The sequence below is a fragment of the Nothoprocta perdicaria genome, unplaced genomic scaffold (genome assembly GCF_003342845.1).
Source record: "Nothoprocta perdicaria isolate Ctin4 unplaced genomic scaffold, notPer1 scaffold_57, whole genome shotgun sequence".
NCBI lineage: Eukaryota > Metazoa > Chordata > Aves > Tinamiformes > Tinamidae > Nothoprocta > Nothoprocta perdicaria.
The window spans coordinates 1,761,877-1,778,329 of record NW_020455832.1 but is presented as its reverse complement, the minus strand read 5'-3'; the positions used below and the strand labels follow the sequence as shown (position 1 = coordinate 1,778,329).

The following is a 16,453-nucleotide window of genomic DNA, read 5'->3' as shown; positions in this document are numbered from 1 at the left end:
ACTTAGGGAATGATAACAAGAATTTTTGCTAAAGCCCAGGGGCTCATCACTTGCAAACAGAAGAGGAGAGAAGAATCCCATGGTGCATTCGTTAGCCACAAGATAATTATGAACCACTATGTAATTTTGCTGGGAAAAAGGCAAAGGAGTTCCAGTTTGTACMAAATGAAGTATTTGTAGAAAAGTGAAGGAAATATTAACACAAGTGTCCTGTTCTGACAAACGAAGTGAACTTCAATCATGAGAAAAGAATGACATTTTGAACTTGCTGGGRAATTAACACCAGGGTGTGCAGACGAATGCAAGTCGGAGGCATTCTCCCTTCTTCACACACTCTCACTCTTTCTCTTTCCCGCATGGAGTTACCAAATGGAGAAGTGATCCAGGGCAACGCAGAAAAAAAAAGGTTATGATAGAGATCAGCTCCGTGATCTAGTTCATCATGCAGCATCATAAAAGTGGCATAACTGGGTGCATGATGCGTGGTGCAGGAGTGTGGCTACTGAAATCAGTTCTGCTGGCAAAATAAACTTTTGTCTCAGTGTACAAATCCAGCTGCCAAAAGGTTGAAATTAGACGCAAAACTTTCCCACAGCCAGGCTGATGATAACAGCTTTGAAACACCTGCCGTTTTCTTATGGTCTTTCTTTAGCCATAAAAACAAACTGATTAAAGTTAAATCAATTATCCTGCTTTCTCCACAGCCAGATCCTTCTTTGTTTCCCAAAGCAAATCATTTAATTTCAATATAAAATGGAAGTATTCACAAAATACTAATCGGAATAATTTATTCTCCTAAAACTGAGTTCCCAGACTCTAACAGCAAAATAATGGCTGAATTAACCCTCTTCACGCGAATGTCGGATGAATGTCTCAAGCTTTTTTGTTATTTGCCAAGTATGCAGGATGCAAAAGATATGTCCCCTGTGTCCCACAGGCATCCTCTTTCCTGGATGTATGTCATATGTCCAAAGGCGCTGGAGCGGTTAAGTCAACATGCTCCGCATTCCCTCTCAAAGGGCCCAAGGAAGTGCTGGTGAGGACAGACTGGCTGCTCTCTCAAAGCCCATGTCATATGCAAGTCATTTTGAAATCTTCCACCACAAGAATAGCAGCCTTGTGTGTGAAAGATAGAACAAGCTTTCAGCAGAAAGCTCTTGTCCCTGCCATAATTTTTAAGCTGGTAAAGGCTATACTTAACATTTTAGCCCTGGTCTTTAGGGGTGAAATTCTGCACCATTTTATTTTGCCACGTTAAGAAAAAAAAATCAGTCTGGGAAAAAAAAGAAATCTGAAAACTGCCTTACAAAAACAATCAAGTGATTTAAAGTGACTGGAGAGTCTCAGATGTTAGATTGTTGCAATCTGAAAGTTAATGGGGGAATCTGGGCATCATTGCACTGAGCAATCTCAGCTTAACTTCAAATGCTCTCCAGACTGTACTCGGCTGATTGTAAAGTGTGCTGCACTGAGTTATGTCCAATACCACATTCACTTCCCGGCTGAAGTGCACTTGAAAATCTGGAAGTCTGAGGGAGCGCAGAGCTAAGTTATTTAAATGATCTGCTTCTCTTACAATTTGAAACAGCTCTTCAGTTTTGAAATGATTAGGGTCCCAAGCCTAATCCGGCTGTACCATGCCGGCTGATTTGAAATGATTCTAGTAATTTTTTTTTTTTTAATATGCAATAAGTACTTCATTGTGAATAAAGTCAAGCAATGGTCTATCACAAGACTTCTAGATTATTTAAAACTAAGTTAAAATTTAACAYCAAGGTGTAGGGGTAGATTTGGTTTTTTAATGTCGGGCAAATAATTACAGCTACCAGGCACTGAACATTCAGGCATTTCAGGTTTTTCCCATGGAAGAACTTAGGTGCCTGAATTTTGCACCTGCCCAGGAGTTTTGAATGCTAAGCTGGTATCCAAAACTCCCACTCAACTCCCAAGGCTCTGAAAGCCCTAGAGCACTTTCACCTACGGCACTGCCCAGAGCTAACTCCCCAGTGTGCTCTGGGTGTAGACGTCTACGTTCATGTCTAAAACCCGAAGCAGGTGGAAACCCTCCTGTCAGAGGTAACAGGTCCCTAGGACAGCATGAAGCTGAGTAGGTCTCCCCTTTCTTGCCTGCAAGCTGGGAGGAGGAAGACTCAGCTGCAGACCTTGCACCAGGATTGATTTCATGCAATGGAGGGGGAGGAGGAGGAGKGCTGGAACCTTCATCCCCTGTTGTGGGGAGAGCAGCCACTTCACACAGATGTGGTCTCCCTCTGGATCAGCAAATCTTGATGTATTTTGTAAAAATGGGAACTGTTTCAACAACAGGCCCACCTTGGAAAGCCTGGAGACTAAKGGCTCAAATGYTCAGCTGGATGCTACAGCTCTAAATTTGGTGATGTAAAGGGAAGATATTAATCCAAACCTCCTGTATTCCAGGAAGCATTTGCTCATAAGCTGCAAAGAAAAAAAGAATAATCTAGCTCCATCGTCTGCTCCGTGAGGAACACGCTGTTCACACAGTAAAGGTGAGGCTGAGCAGATGAGGAAGAGAAGGCTTGGAGCTGTCTGTGCTAATTCAGTCTTGGAACAGAAGCCCAGAAGACAGGTAGACCTTAAGGATCTTCCTGCCTTCAACAGCTCTCGGCTGTGGCCTTTGGAGAAGCTGTTCCCCTGCAGGCATATAAAACCAGAACTGCAACATTGAGTGCCTCTGTGTGGTGCCAAAGCTGTAAATCAAGCTCTAGATTTACATATCTTCTTCTTCAAGTAGGGTGATAGAAATAAATTATGTAGAAAACTACCCTGGAAACTGTATGACACATTTCATGGGTGTTAAATTCACCCTTATTAATCACTTTTAGTGATGCATTTTGGCTTTCTTTCTCATGTTTTGTGAAGCTGTATGAAACTYTGCCATCTGTAAAATGCAAGATTGAGCAAAAAATACACATTCTAAATGTCATAGGAGTTAGTCAGAGTCGAAACTCAACCATATTAACTTCTATTACGAACTGGAGCATGAAGGTGCCAAAATGTAGTTGGGGTAACATGCTGCTCTTTCACACTACACTATCCAGAGGAACCAACGTAGAGGACATTGGTTCTAGGACAACTGTGTGTCACTAAGCAGGTAGGATTTCTTATGCTTTTTGGAGTTTCTGCTCATAGAGCTGAGCTGTCAAGCCCCAGCCATGTTAGCATGTCCTCTGCACAGAGGTCTCCAAGAGCTAACATGAACCGAGGTTGCCCACTTTTCTCACATCCCTTCTTCTCCAGCTGAGATATCAGCGCCAACCCTTGACAGCCAGCTTTTTATTTTGGGTTCGTTGTTCTTTTCATTTTAAGAACCTATGTTTCAYGTTAAAATGACCCAAAGAGAGATGTAGTGATGAAATACTGTACTTTTGAAAATGGACATCAAATGCATTTCCCTACAATTATTTGACATTTAACTTTCCGCACGTATGATAAACAAACATCTGGCATTTATTTTACAGGATGCAAAAGATTTTGGAACTTATTGCATGCTGTATGGCAGTGATCCGAAATAGGCAGCTGTCTCCAAACCCCAAATCAAGACATTTCGCTTCCGTGACAAGGACTTTAGTTTTAACTAACTAACTGTTGTATGCTCAAAGGTTTTTTTGTTAATGTTACTTATATTCATTCAGATTAAAAAGAGTATTTTCTCTAGCAAGAGATGCCTTATGACCCTATCCAACACATGCAGCCTTTGACAATTGCCTGGGTTGTAATGTGACTGTCCTTACTGGTAACTACAGCACTGGGAGCAAACGTGCCTGTAGGAATGGGTCCTAACATACAAGGAGAGACAAACATCTCAAATGTACATTTTCTTTTTCCAGGAGAGAAGCATTCATACAACAAAAAGACACAGGGGTTCCTCCTTCTAAAATCAATTTATTTCCTGTGGCACCATATTGTAAGATACTAGCTGTTCTTCCCAGTGAATTACTTCCTCCCTATTTATTCTTCAACGCTGCATCCAGGGAAAATATTTTTTATTGCTTTCTGCTAAAAATGTGTGTGTGTGAGGGGACACATTTTTAAGGCAGAGATATACAATGGATGGCATGCACATTTTGCTCAAAACCAGAAAAAGGGAAACACAAAGAATAACATGTAGCATATCTTAGCTAAATGATGGTTAAAAAAMAACACAACATGTGAGACATGGAATGAATATTGCTGCTTCCTGTAGTCATACATAACCATGTCATACTATGGAAGACCTTATTTTTGGAACGAAATTCTGCCTTGCAGAATAAAACACAGTCACTGAGGCAGCTGTAGCAAAGGAGCAGTTTTACCAGCTTTTAACACTCCTACTGTAGGTCTGCTCAATAGCCTGAGAAAATAAAGGACAAAGYGCTGGAGTTTGATTAACAACAGGAAGCTTTTTGTTGTGGGCATCTCTTGTGGCTTGAAAAGCTGTATAATCCATCACTTGACACAACCTACCAAAGTAAATATTTTTGGAGGACTGTGTCATTTCCCTAGATAGCATACACTGCTCTGAGCCAGATTAACTGTTGTGTTGCTTTGCTGTTCTTCTATCAAATATTTTAATTAAGCAGCAGTTGATCTTTTTCATTAGTACAGACTATATTTCTTATTAGGTGTTGCTGTTGATTTGACTAGTCACATTATTCCGTAATTTATGTACAACTATCACTTAGCTCCTTTATGCACTGACCTTTAAGTAGAAAGCAYTGCAAAGCTAAATAAAAGTGGCACAGACTTCAGTAGAAATTCTGAAGGAAGCTTCATTAATTTGGAGGAAAATTACTTCCAGTAGTCCTTGTGCTTGAAATATGTGCCCATCACAATAGCCCAGTGCCTTGATTAAAGGCATGATGTAAACATTTATCTGGGATTTAAGTGAAAAGTTAAAGCTGTAAACCATTTCAGATTTCCATGCAAAATTCTCAGGGATATTAGTGGCAGCTCCATAGAGAAAATGAGGAGAAAATATTGCTGTTAGGAGGAACTCTCCTGAGTCACTGAAGTCTTTCTCATTGACCTTGACAGGAGCATCCCAACGGCCCCAGAAGAGAAAACATCTAATCACATGCTCAGCTTCTAGTCTCTGCTTAGAAACTGTCCTAAATTGGTACACTTTACTGAACTGATATTGATGTGAATTGGCAAAAATGGGAAAAGTATGAAAGAGAAAGATGCACAGACATTCATGCCAAAGAAACAGGAACACTTGGCAGCAGAGAGGGAATGAACTTTCTTTAGCAGTTGAAAAATTTCTTACAGTCTTAGCCTTCTGTCCAAATCCTGTTTTTTTTATCAGAAAAAAAAAAAGTAAATGAAAAGCTTTCCCCATCTGAAAGTAAGGGATTGATTCAAAGCAGGCTATCACACTGAGATACTGATGCTGCAATTGCAGTATTGAGAACAGCAAAATTTTTTTGAGGTAGGTCAGCCAGTTTCTAGCAGACAAAATGCAAGAAAATGAGGAAAAAGTACGACTGACAGACATAAAAGAACCTCAGCCAACCTTATGGTGCTGTTTGGAGAAAGCAAAAATGCGTAAAGTGTAAGAAAAATGAAATGCAAAAACAAAACAAGAAAAAAGAAAAGACAAGAAAAAATGAAAGAAAAGGCCTCTGTGTGTCTAACAGAGAAAAGATAATGCTTGTGTGGGCTGTGTTGCATCTGGATTCATGGCACATTCTCCCACTCTTATGTTAATTTTTTTTTGCATAAATCAGAAGCAACTAATTAAAAAAGAAATATTTAATTCTGACATGTTCTTTGAACTGGTGTTCCATCTGGTTCTGTTTGAATAGTAAAATCTGCTGTAGTTGTAAAAATTGGCAAGCAGCGCTCTGGTAAAGAGAAACAAAAGAGACTCAGTACAGCAGGTTAATACACTAGCATTTCAACTGGAGGCATTTCCAGAATTCAGCAAACCAAATCGCTCCAGTATGGAAACTATAAAGATCAAATGGGAAGGAGCAATGCGGCGAGTGGGCTGGGAGAAGCATCGCCAACGCTGGGCCTTAGCTGTGTGGGACACTTTTAATGTGGCTCTTTGAAGGAGTTYGGTTTAAAAGCAAGGGCAATGCAATGCTCTCCTGAAACGGGCTAACTGTATTTCATGAGAAGAGGCCACTGCACACGCAGTGACAGGGACTGATCCTCCAGCTATTCATTTTCAAGCTCCACCTTAAGCCTCCTTACAGTGCTCTGATGCAACACAACTGCTATTCAGAAGACTCAGCAAATACCTTCTTCCTAATTTATTTTTTTGCTTGCAAGCTACTTAAAACCTGAACACCAAGGCACAATAAACTCTGATAACAAAGAGAGGAAAATGTAATAGTATTGGGATTTCTATAGACTCCGGAATCTAAGTAATCAGCATCTTATGCCATTTGAAACCTCTCTGTAGCAATGAAGRGAAAGGCTGATTAACTCCCAATGCTTTAGAAAAAGATTGTTTTACATCTTGCAGGAGCATATCTTGCTGTGAAATATTACTTCTTTAAAATGAAAACCTTTGCTTCAGCACCACATTAACTTGCAAATGGATAACCTAAGACATTTACAATGACTTGGTCAGAAAAAGGAGGAATGTGAATGGCCCCTTTCTCCAGCTAAGATACTTAGGAACCCTTGCTGAGCAATAAAYGAATCAGGAACGTAATACTTTTAATTAACGTTTTCTGAATACTTATTTGTAATTTACATTTAATTTCAAACCTGAGCTTAATCCTCTGATCTGGAATGAAGACAACTATTTAGTGCAGTTTCAATGTAACCGTCCCCAATCTGTGTTAGAATCTATAGAAAAGGGAAACTCTATAGCAATACTTGCAGAATCACTCTTTTCTGAGAGAAGGGGATAATTGTAGGACTTTTCTCCTTGCAGTGTATGGAGCAACTAACATTCACAAATGGAAAACAAGGAGCCCAAAGCTTCCCTGTCAAGCTGCTTCACATGTGAATAGCGGGGCTTTGCACAGAAAACATGGAATTTTGCCTATAAAGCTCTTCCCTGGCATGGTTTTGCCAGCTGCTGTCCTGTTGAAATSGGAGGACGCAGGCAATGGACCTTGACTGGTAATACATTTTGGCATTTGAATGCAAGTAGAATATTAMCCATGCCTAAACACACAGAAATCACCTCTGCTTCTTCCTTTCTCCACACACACATTCTAATCCAGTAGAAACTGGTAAGTGACAGTATGATATACCGTGGGGAACCGCAGCTCTAGTGGCTCAGGCCTTGGTGGTGTAAACCTGACTGTGCCGTCACTTCATCCCCACAGAGCTCCACTGAAATCACTGGAATTTGCTATTTTCTATCAGACACAGCAACAAAATGGGAAAGACTGTCACTGTCTAAGATTTAATCCTTCTTAAGTCTGATTTCACTGGCAATTCGAATAGGTGTATAACCTGTGTCACGTAGAAATATATGTATTTTCTTGCGATCAGCTCTCTCATCTTGGAAAATCGGCACAGTCTCTTTAAATCAGTCACTCATCCACAGGAGTCTGCATTCATTTATTCTCTGTTAAATGGAACTGTCAGTTTAGTTGCACCAAAATTCGATTTTCTATTTCATACACATTTTGTATGATGATTTTAATTTACTACTGGGTCACCAAACAAGTCACCTTCATTTTAAAAATACGAGTTTCTGCTCCCTTCCAGAAAACCGTCAGGTAGCTGTAGTTAGCCAGTGTGGTGAGCACACTGTAACCGTGAGGAGGARAATGAAAGACAAAGAATATGCAAGCATCGCTTCACTTCTTTAGTATGACCCTTGTCATGTACAGATCAAAAACCTCTGGGTGTGCTTTGGAGGAACTTCTCGTGGTTCCTGGCCAGAGCAGGGAAAGAAAGGGGTCCAGCTAGTGGTTCCCAAGGAGATCTCCCTGTCCATGGTTGGAGAGAACCTGGGAGAGCTGCTCAGCCTCCACGATCTCCTTTTCAGGGTTCTTGGCCAAAGACCCATGCCTGGTTCGCACCCCGCTRTGCTGCCTACCTCCAAAGTCGTGCTATCTCCAGCTTTGCAAAGGGCAAAGCTATTGATTTTTAAGTGCCACTGCTATTTAAAATAAACACASGATGTATATTCTTAGTTAAGCACATCATGAAAGGGAGTAACACTGCTACGGATAGTTAATTTTTAAGCCTGAAAAGGGCATTTTAGAATTATTCAGTACTACGCTGACCCTTCAGTCCAGAGTTTGATTTTCACAGAATTCGCAATGGAAGTGCTTGCTCTTGTCTGTGTCAAGTCTGAAAGCCACTTTAGGGAGTATTACAATAAGGTACAACCTGCATATGACTAGTTAAAATATGCCCTGGCTTTATATGTGATAGGACAAATTAGTCTTTCCAGCAGCTTCAGAGGATCAACACCAGAAACGAATGTGGCCCAAAATCTTCAGCACAGGAGGCTGCAGGGAAGAGAAAGACCAGACTCCATAGGTGCAGCTGGTTGCTGGAAGTTATGTGTAAACAGTCCTTCTCTGATGAGAAGCCAGTTATTCCTGAAAACAGATGAACCAAACCTCAGTTTAATGTTTGGTCAACTGTGTTTTCTCTTCTAGTAAGCTTTGTTTATCAGATAGCTATTAGGTTTACACTGATGTCTTTTTGAAGATACTTTTTTCTAACCTTGAATAAAAGCATTAGAGGGAAGCAAAAATGGAATTATCTGTCCTTTTTTTTTTTTTTTTTTTTTTTTTTCTTCTTTTTCTGTGGGAGGAAGACAAATTGCTTCCTGAAGGGGAGGTATTTACGTCTTGGAGGAAATCTCATTTATCCTTCCACTTTACCTGTTTTGCTACTGCTGTGAAAATGTCACCTAATGGGCACAGCAGAATTATCTGGGACAGAAAAGAGGATAACACAAGGACAGGGGAGGTAAATAATAGCTCAGCAACAGAAAAACTGAATCATGGACGCAGGGATGGCAATGGACCCATAGGGCTCTTCTGCTTGATACCACTATGCTGCTCTGGAAAGAACGAGTGAAAAAGCACATCTGTTTCTGCAGAGCACTTGACAATACACCTATCATCCTCAACACATGACTGGCTCCAAGAGAAYCAGGACCTTTAGCTCAGCAACAGCTATGCTTATTTTGACGTGCCTCAGCTGTGCGTTCTTGCCCCAAACTGTGCTTGCAGCCACTGCCCTTTGCTGTTTAGTGCCTAGCCTTGAGCCCTCTCTTGCTCATTTTGGCACCTGCCTAGTCCTGTAGATTAATTTATTTCTGCTGGATTCAAAAAAAAMCTCTTTTTGAGATACTTTTCCTGTATCTGCAGAAAGCTGTGACTGCTACAGAAGATCTGTGTGTGTGCATGTGGTAGTMGCTGGATGGGCAAGGCTGCCCGAGTCCTCACGGGCTCTGCAAAGCACCTGCAGGACTGTGCCCCTCCAGAGCACAAGGGCACAAACAACTGACTCCTTTGGTTCAATGGCAGTTAAAAACAGCAGACAATAAAAAAATGTTTTGAACAAGTCAAAACGTGCAGATCCAGTGAATGGGAAAAAAAGAGAGAAAGAAGAATCATTTAGTACTCAGTGAAATATTTCACTGCAATGGGAATGAAAAATGTTGTCCCAATTAGCTGCTTTTAAGTGACTTTAGTTTCTGTGAAAGAAAGCAGCAAAAAACTTGAATTTCTTTTTTTAAAAGGTGGGTTTTAATTTAAAAGTATATTAAAAACTTTTATTTCCCCCCCCCGGAACCAACTATGCAGTGAAAGTAAGATAAATTTGCAAAATCACGTTAGTAGCTGCTGAATCGGTGCTTTTCCTGGGCACATTTTTAATTCGCTATCTCAGCTCTAAGGGGCCATCTGTCTTGCAGCCGTGGCGGGGCTGCGGGGCTGGCCGGGGCCGCCGCTGCAGAGGTAATTATAGCCTTCCGAACCAGTACCCCAGCCCTCTGCCTAATGCATCCCCTGCAAGAGCTGCACCGGTTGTACTGAGGAGGCCGCCGGTGGAGGCTCCGAGGGGTCCTGCTTCCTCCATCTGTCGCGGGCGGGATTGTTCGGAGCCACGCAGGGCTCCCCTCCGCATTCAGGCTGCCGCTGAAACGTGTCAGAGACACGCAGAGGGGATTTGCTTCTCCGACGCATTTTGCACCTGCACTTCTGGAGCAATAAGGCTGCCAGCGGTTTTGAACAGTTCTCCGAGCATCCCTTCAGCCTCCCCTGAGTGATAAATCTATGGCTGGGAAATTTCTGGTACTAAAATAGCTCTTAAAGCACTTTGAATAATCAAAAACTTCATACTTTGTAGAGTCCTTTTATACCTTCCTCTCCCTCCTGCGTGATTTCAGTGCTTGCCTTTGTGAAATGGTACCATTTATTCCCACGTCACAACAAATAAAGGTACGAATGYATCCTGCTGGGTCAATTAACCCCAGTTCTGCACTGTGTCACAGTCTGTAGTGGCTGTGATTTCCAGAAAGGAATATTCTTTTGTCATTCTTTACCCATGTGCAAATGTATGTTAAGACCATAAGATAACTGTAACACTTCTCCACACAAAGCTAACTTTTTTTTTTTTTATAATTTCTGGAGTGCAGTTACGAACTGTAAAATGACATGAACCAAAAACATGATAGCATATATTCTAAAATGGCAGAGAAGATGAAGTGACAGCTTTTGTGCTTTCAAGTCCGTGTACTCCCTAATGATGGGTAAGCCTCACCTTAAAGCTTGTGAACTTCAGCTCTCAGGCAGTCCTTTAAAGACTCAGAGAACTTGTAAGTTGAGGTTTCACATTATTATATGCAGTAATATGATACCCTTTACTGCAATCTCAAACTCCAAAAGAAACAGAAAAAATAATAAAAATAATCGGCATTGTTGACTTGCGGTTCCTTGAGCTTTCATGTGAAACTTTTAGATAAGCTTGCTCAGTAAAGTCAGCCTAAGCAACTGCTTGATATAAGAATAAACCTGCTAACGAAATAAATGTGCTGTGCAGCAGCCTATGTAAATACCAACTACATTTTAAAGTGAATACTTGATAAGGAAATAAGCTATGACACAGATAAAAGGTTGAGACACCAGATGATGAACTGCAATTATTTTCAAATTTCCTACAGGAATAAATCTGTATTAATCTATATAGCAGTTTGCAGCAGTGATGCATGTTCTGGATTCCACCTCTCCAGGACCAAGCAGTGCAGAATGCAGGTTACCGCCAATGTAAGCGAACAAAGACAAATGCGGGAGGCCAATTCCATTTTGGAAGTCCCTCTCATGCTGATGAAGTGGTGTCTATGTACACAGAAGTATTTTAAATCAAGGGGAGTGAGTTTTCCATGCGCGGAAGAGTTGCTGTTAAGTAAACAACTGATATTTCAATCAGTGAAGGTGAGCAGGATCTCCCAGACTCGTTCTCCCCTCTCCCTGGTCTTCCTCCCTGGTGCTGTGGGGGACAGAGGAATAACTTTACACCAGATCAGCTGACACTCCTAGCCAAGACAGGTCTAGAAATGGCTATGAAAGAGTCATCGGTGCCAAAGCAAGGGGTGCAGAAAAGGGTCTAGAAGAGTCATCAGAGAGGCTGGCGAGGTCAGACTAGACCTGCCCTCTCTGCAAAGCCTCCGGCTCAGGCCAGTGTCCGGCCACTGGTGCTACATCTGTGTCTGCTGAAAAAATAGCTATTTTTTTGCGTGCTACAAATTAGCTTTTGCTGTCCAGTTAGGCGGAGTGCACAGTATGGAGCTCATCCGAGCTGTGTGGCCTCAGCTCTGCTGCAGAATGACAGATAACATCCATTCCGCAGCATCATGTCTACCTGAGGGCAATGTCAACCTCCTTAAAAGTGAAGTGAATTGGAACAGGCTGAGTGTTTTTATACCAGCTCGGTGCTTTTTATGCCCTGACTGCCAAGTTTTCACCAGCTATAGGAACCTATATTTGCCAATCTGTCCAGCCACAGCCATGATGCGAGCTGAAGAGAGTGCGCTAGGAGCAAGCCGAGTTGGAGGCCTCACTCAGCATCACRCAAGGAGAGAAAAATCGCATCACCCAGAAACTATCATCTAGCTCGGTGGGAGGGTAGAGATTTGTGTTAAATGCATTAGGAGAAACATTTTGATAGAAAATATGCAGCAGAAGCGCGCGGAAGGTGTTGTTCRTTGTGGGCTTGCGGCCCGCGCCGCTGCAAGGATTGATGATAATGCGGGTTAGCGGTGACCCCGCGAGCAAGCAATCAGTCTCCCTCCAAAACCACACGCAGGCTGGTCCCGAGTGTGTCGGGCTGGACACACCGATCYGGCTACGGGCTCTTTCCAGAGTCGGCCACGTGTCTAGGTGGCCCCAGCAGAGCTGCCCTAGGGGCTCTCGGTGCCTCCCTGCGCCYGGGCCTGCCTTGAGGAACCGGCCACAGTTCGTGTGCGACAGCTTCAAAACAAAACACAAGCCGTTCCCCGAATATAAGGATTTCACATGTTACTTTTCACATGAGCGTAAATATAACTGCTGTTCTTAAACGTGAACATTAAATCTACTCTGTAAAAACACAATTACTGCTGCCATGTCAGAAATCTGTCGTCCCTTCTGAAGGCATGCCTTGAAAATGCAATCATAAAATCCGTGCACGTTATGGATTTCATTAACATTGTACTCCCCTAGGATTCCCAATTGCACAATAACAGGAGTTCTTTAAATTTTAAATACCACAGACAGGAACAGTTTCACTAAAACCAGATGTGAAAGCCTCGCACTGGCCGCCTTGCTGGTTCTGAGTCCTGAAACTGGCTGGTAATTGATACCTATTAACATGTTTGTTGTTCAGATTACAGAACTGGAAACGCTATACTATTTTTCCTGTGAAAGGATACGTTAATGAGGGACAATGACTTATATTTCAATGGCAGTTCCCTGCTCTTGATTAAATTAAAGGGTTTTATTTTTTTATTTTAAATTATGCTCTTTCACACTGAAGGTAGCWGAGTGTGTGAAGCATAAGTGTAATGAACAAGTAGATTTAGCTTAAGGTTGGGGGGCTTATAACATCCCACATGGGCATAAACAAACTTCATGTTTATTTCTAGCAACTCTTGCCTTGCATTCCTTTTCTTTTTACTCCATTCATATTAGAAAACCCACAGACTTTATTAATGTGTTATTAAAGAAGAAATTGAATCTAGAGTGACTCTGTTTCCGATTATGGAGTCACTCCACACCTGAAGCTCATTGAGCAATTTTTAAAAAGTGTGTTTGAGAGTAAAAAAACACAAATACCATAAGAGAAAGCATGAAGCAGACTTATGGTGAGATTGCACTATTGATATTTTTAATCTAAGCTTTGACATTTWTTTCAAAACAAACAAGGAAAGAAAAGGACAGACGRCTTTCATTTAGCAGTGTCTGGTAGGTAGGTGGCATTCAGACAAATTTAGGAATCAGCATCTTGCCAGCCAAAGGAGCAACCTAGTTTTTCCACCAAAGAATGGATTTAACGTCCACAAATGGAATTCATGCACATCCATTACAAGCAACCACTATTTTCCTAATTCTTTTCAGTGAAATGGTCCAAAAGAACAAAAGACGTCAACACCTCAAACAAGACAATCATATTGCATGCCCTCTAGACGTCCCTTGCAGATACCAATCTCCCTTTGCTGATACGTAACTGAGGTTTTCTATTTCTTTAGTCTTAGCAAAAACATYAACCTTGAAGGGAGGGGTAAAAGGAAGGGAAAGGAGAACTGTAATATTTCCCCTACACAAAAAATGACACACTAAGAAAACTAGCCATGAATTTTCAAGCCACCTTGCCCATGCACGACCATGCATGATATGTGATATGTATCTCATACATACGACCAAACTGCATATGCATATGCAGTGTTTGAAGGCAGACCACAATGTAACCAGCTGCAGTGTGTGTGAAGGTATGGGGAATGTGCAATTATGGAAAGATTAATAAATTCTGACATAAGCAAAATCTCTGTCTCTCAGACAATGGCACATGCAGGAAGGAAAGCAGTTCCGCTTTAAAAGTTCCATATTTGGCATAGTTGTATCTGTCAGCCTGTTTTTTTGCAGTTGAGTATTTTCTAGAGCTCTTGCACTGTGCAACTAAAAACTAATTATGTTGAACTGCCTAAAAACAAATGCATCACGTAAATGATGAGTTTACAGTAGCACATGGAACAGAACAAAACGAAGTGACCTCTGTCCTTCAGAAAGCCCTTAACCAGGGCTTTCCTCCGTTTATAAAATCTTACGAGTTTTTTCAACCGATAATTTCAAGGTATTTTATTAGGTGCATGTCCTTAGCTGTTTGTCTGTAAGCTGTTATGGAGTTGAGTGTCTGTTCCTGGGGATATTTATACAGAAGAAACATAGGATTTCAATATTTTATCCTGGTACAGACTTGCAACGTGTGATCCCTGCCCGTTGTGTCAAGCCTTTATATATTTTGGTTCTTACATGCAAGGACCCTGTTACTGAGGTCCCTGATGGTCTGAAGTGCTTAGCACCTATCTCATGTCTGTCAGTTGACTTCAACATAAAAGCATCTAGAACATTTTTGGAGGGTTAAATAATCATTAAATTAAACTATAGTAAATATTTAGAAAAAATAATATTCTCCTGACACAGGTGGAACCAAAGATGAGTTCACGTGTTGTCCCTTGCACAAGTTGGGTGATGGCATACCTCAGCCCCAAACCAACATGCCTCACACAGGATGAGTGACGAGGACAATTAATAGCTTTAATGMTGCAACATGCATGTTAGCATAAAACATGCAGATTTCATCAATCTTCACACAGAATTTAGTAGGTCAGTCTTGAAAAAAAGACCTAGTTCTGCAGTGAAGACTGCTACAGCCTGGACTGGCTCTAGAACAAAGTCATCCTCAGGGATGCTGTTCCCTCAGCCTTGGCTATGGGCTACACATAAGATGCCTTAGGGCTCTGTGACCCCAAGGAAAGAGAGGGAAACAGTTCAAGCAGTGTCTTGCAAAGCTAGGATTGGAGGAAGTAGGCTGGAGATGTGGCATGAGCAGCATAGACTATGAAGGACTCCATCATTTTCACAGCTGATGTGGCAGCCAGAGGTATCTGAGCTGCTGAAAACTATGCTTGGTGGTTGCTTCAGTCCCAAGTGTCCTTCAGAGGAGGCTGAGAAATTCATGAGGAGGTTTGAAGTATTTTCAGCTGCTCTAAACATAAACACCAGAGTAGCTTGGATTCTGTTGTGTTTATCATCAAAAAGGTTAATGATTAAAAAAGTCATTTGAAATTCTTTCTCAGAGAGATCTAGTTCTAAGTGAAAGGATTAAGCCCTATATATTTATGTATTTATCATAACTTAATAAAGTTAATAAGCACATTGAGAACACAAATGAGATTTGACTGTCTCTCTTGTTTTGATTATCTAGTAATAAATGCATAAGTGACAGCAGAAAAGAGAGAGAGTCAGAGAGAGAGAGAGAGAGAGAGAAAGAAAGAAAGAAAGAAAGAAAGAAAGAAAGAAAGAAAGAAAGAAAGAAAGAAAGAAAGAGAGAGAGAGAGAGAAAGAGAGAGAGAGAGAAAGAAAGAGAGAGACAAAGAAAGAGAGAGAGAAAGAAGGATCAGCAGCCATATGTCCAGATGAAACACATGGAATTCGATTCTGATGCATTCCACCCTTTTTCCACAGGCATTCCGTGGATTTCAAACAGCAATGATTAATAACAAGCCTAGCACTTAGATAAGACTGGGAAGATTTAAACAGTTATTCCTAAGTAAGGGAAGAAAAGGATCAACAGTTTTTTTGCCACTCTGGAGCCTGATTAGGTCCTTCAGCCATGATTATCAAGTTGTCAAGAGCTCAGGATGTGTAGGGGCGCCAGAGCAGGACACCTGAGAGTCCCATTGTGTGCAAAGGATCAGAAACGAAAGATTTCCCCCCCGCCCCCTTTCTTCCCTTTGCTAACTACTACTCAACATGTTTTTAAGCTTTCTTGCAGACAGCAGACCTCACAGGAAACACCAAAGTGACCATTTTTATTGACGGCTAATGATGCATTGTTTTTATATGTCAGTTAGTAATTTCCTATAGAAAGCAACAGAAGAAAAGGAATGCTTAAAATATATAAATGAGTTTTCAATATTAATATTATTTTTCTAATGTGCTCAAGACTTTCTCCCAGTTTTTGCCAATACAAATAGAATTTTGCTCACAATGAAGAAGTGTGACTCAACCTATGTAGTTAAGATAAATCTCTGTTTTTTTCRTCTAATGAAATTAATTAATTATCCTATTAGGATAGTTATTTGTAAACAATAATTCATATGAAAATTTCAGTCGGTTCAAGAAACAGGCCTGTAAAAAGCCCAAGTATTGACTGATGGAACTCAAGAAGACTCTTCACGGACACAAGTGTTTGCAGGATCTCTGCTACATTAACAGAACAAAGCCAAGACAGCCAATCCTAA

The 16,453-nt window shown here is 41.2% G+C and overlaps 1 protein-coding gene across 1 annotated transcript in view; it reads right to left on the bottom strand.

Moving 5' to 3' along the window:
• The window catches only part of NRP1 (neuropilin 1), a 109,684-nt gene that overhangs the window by 32,977 nt on the left and 60,254 nt on the right, over positions 1-16,453 (bottom strand).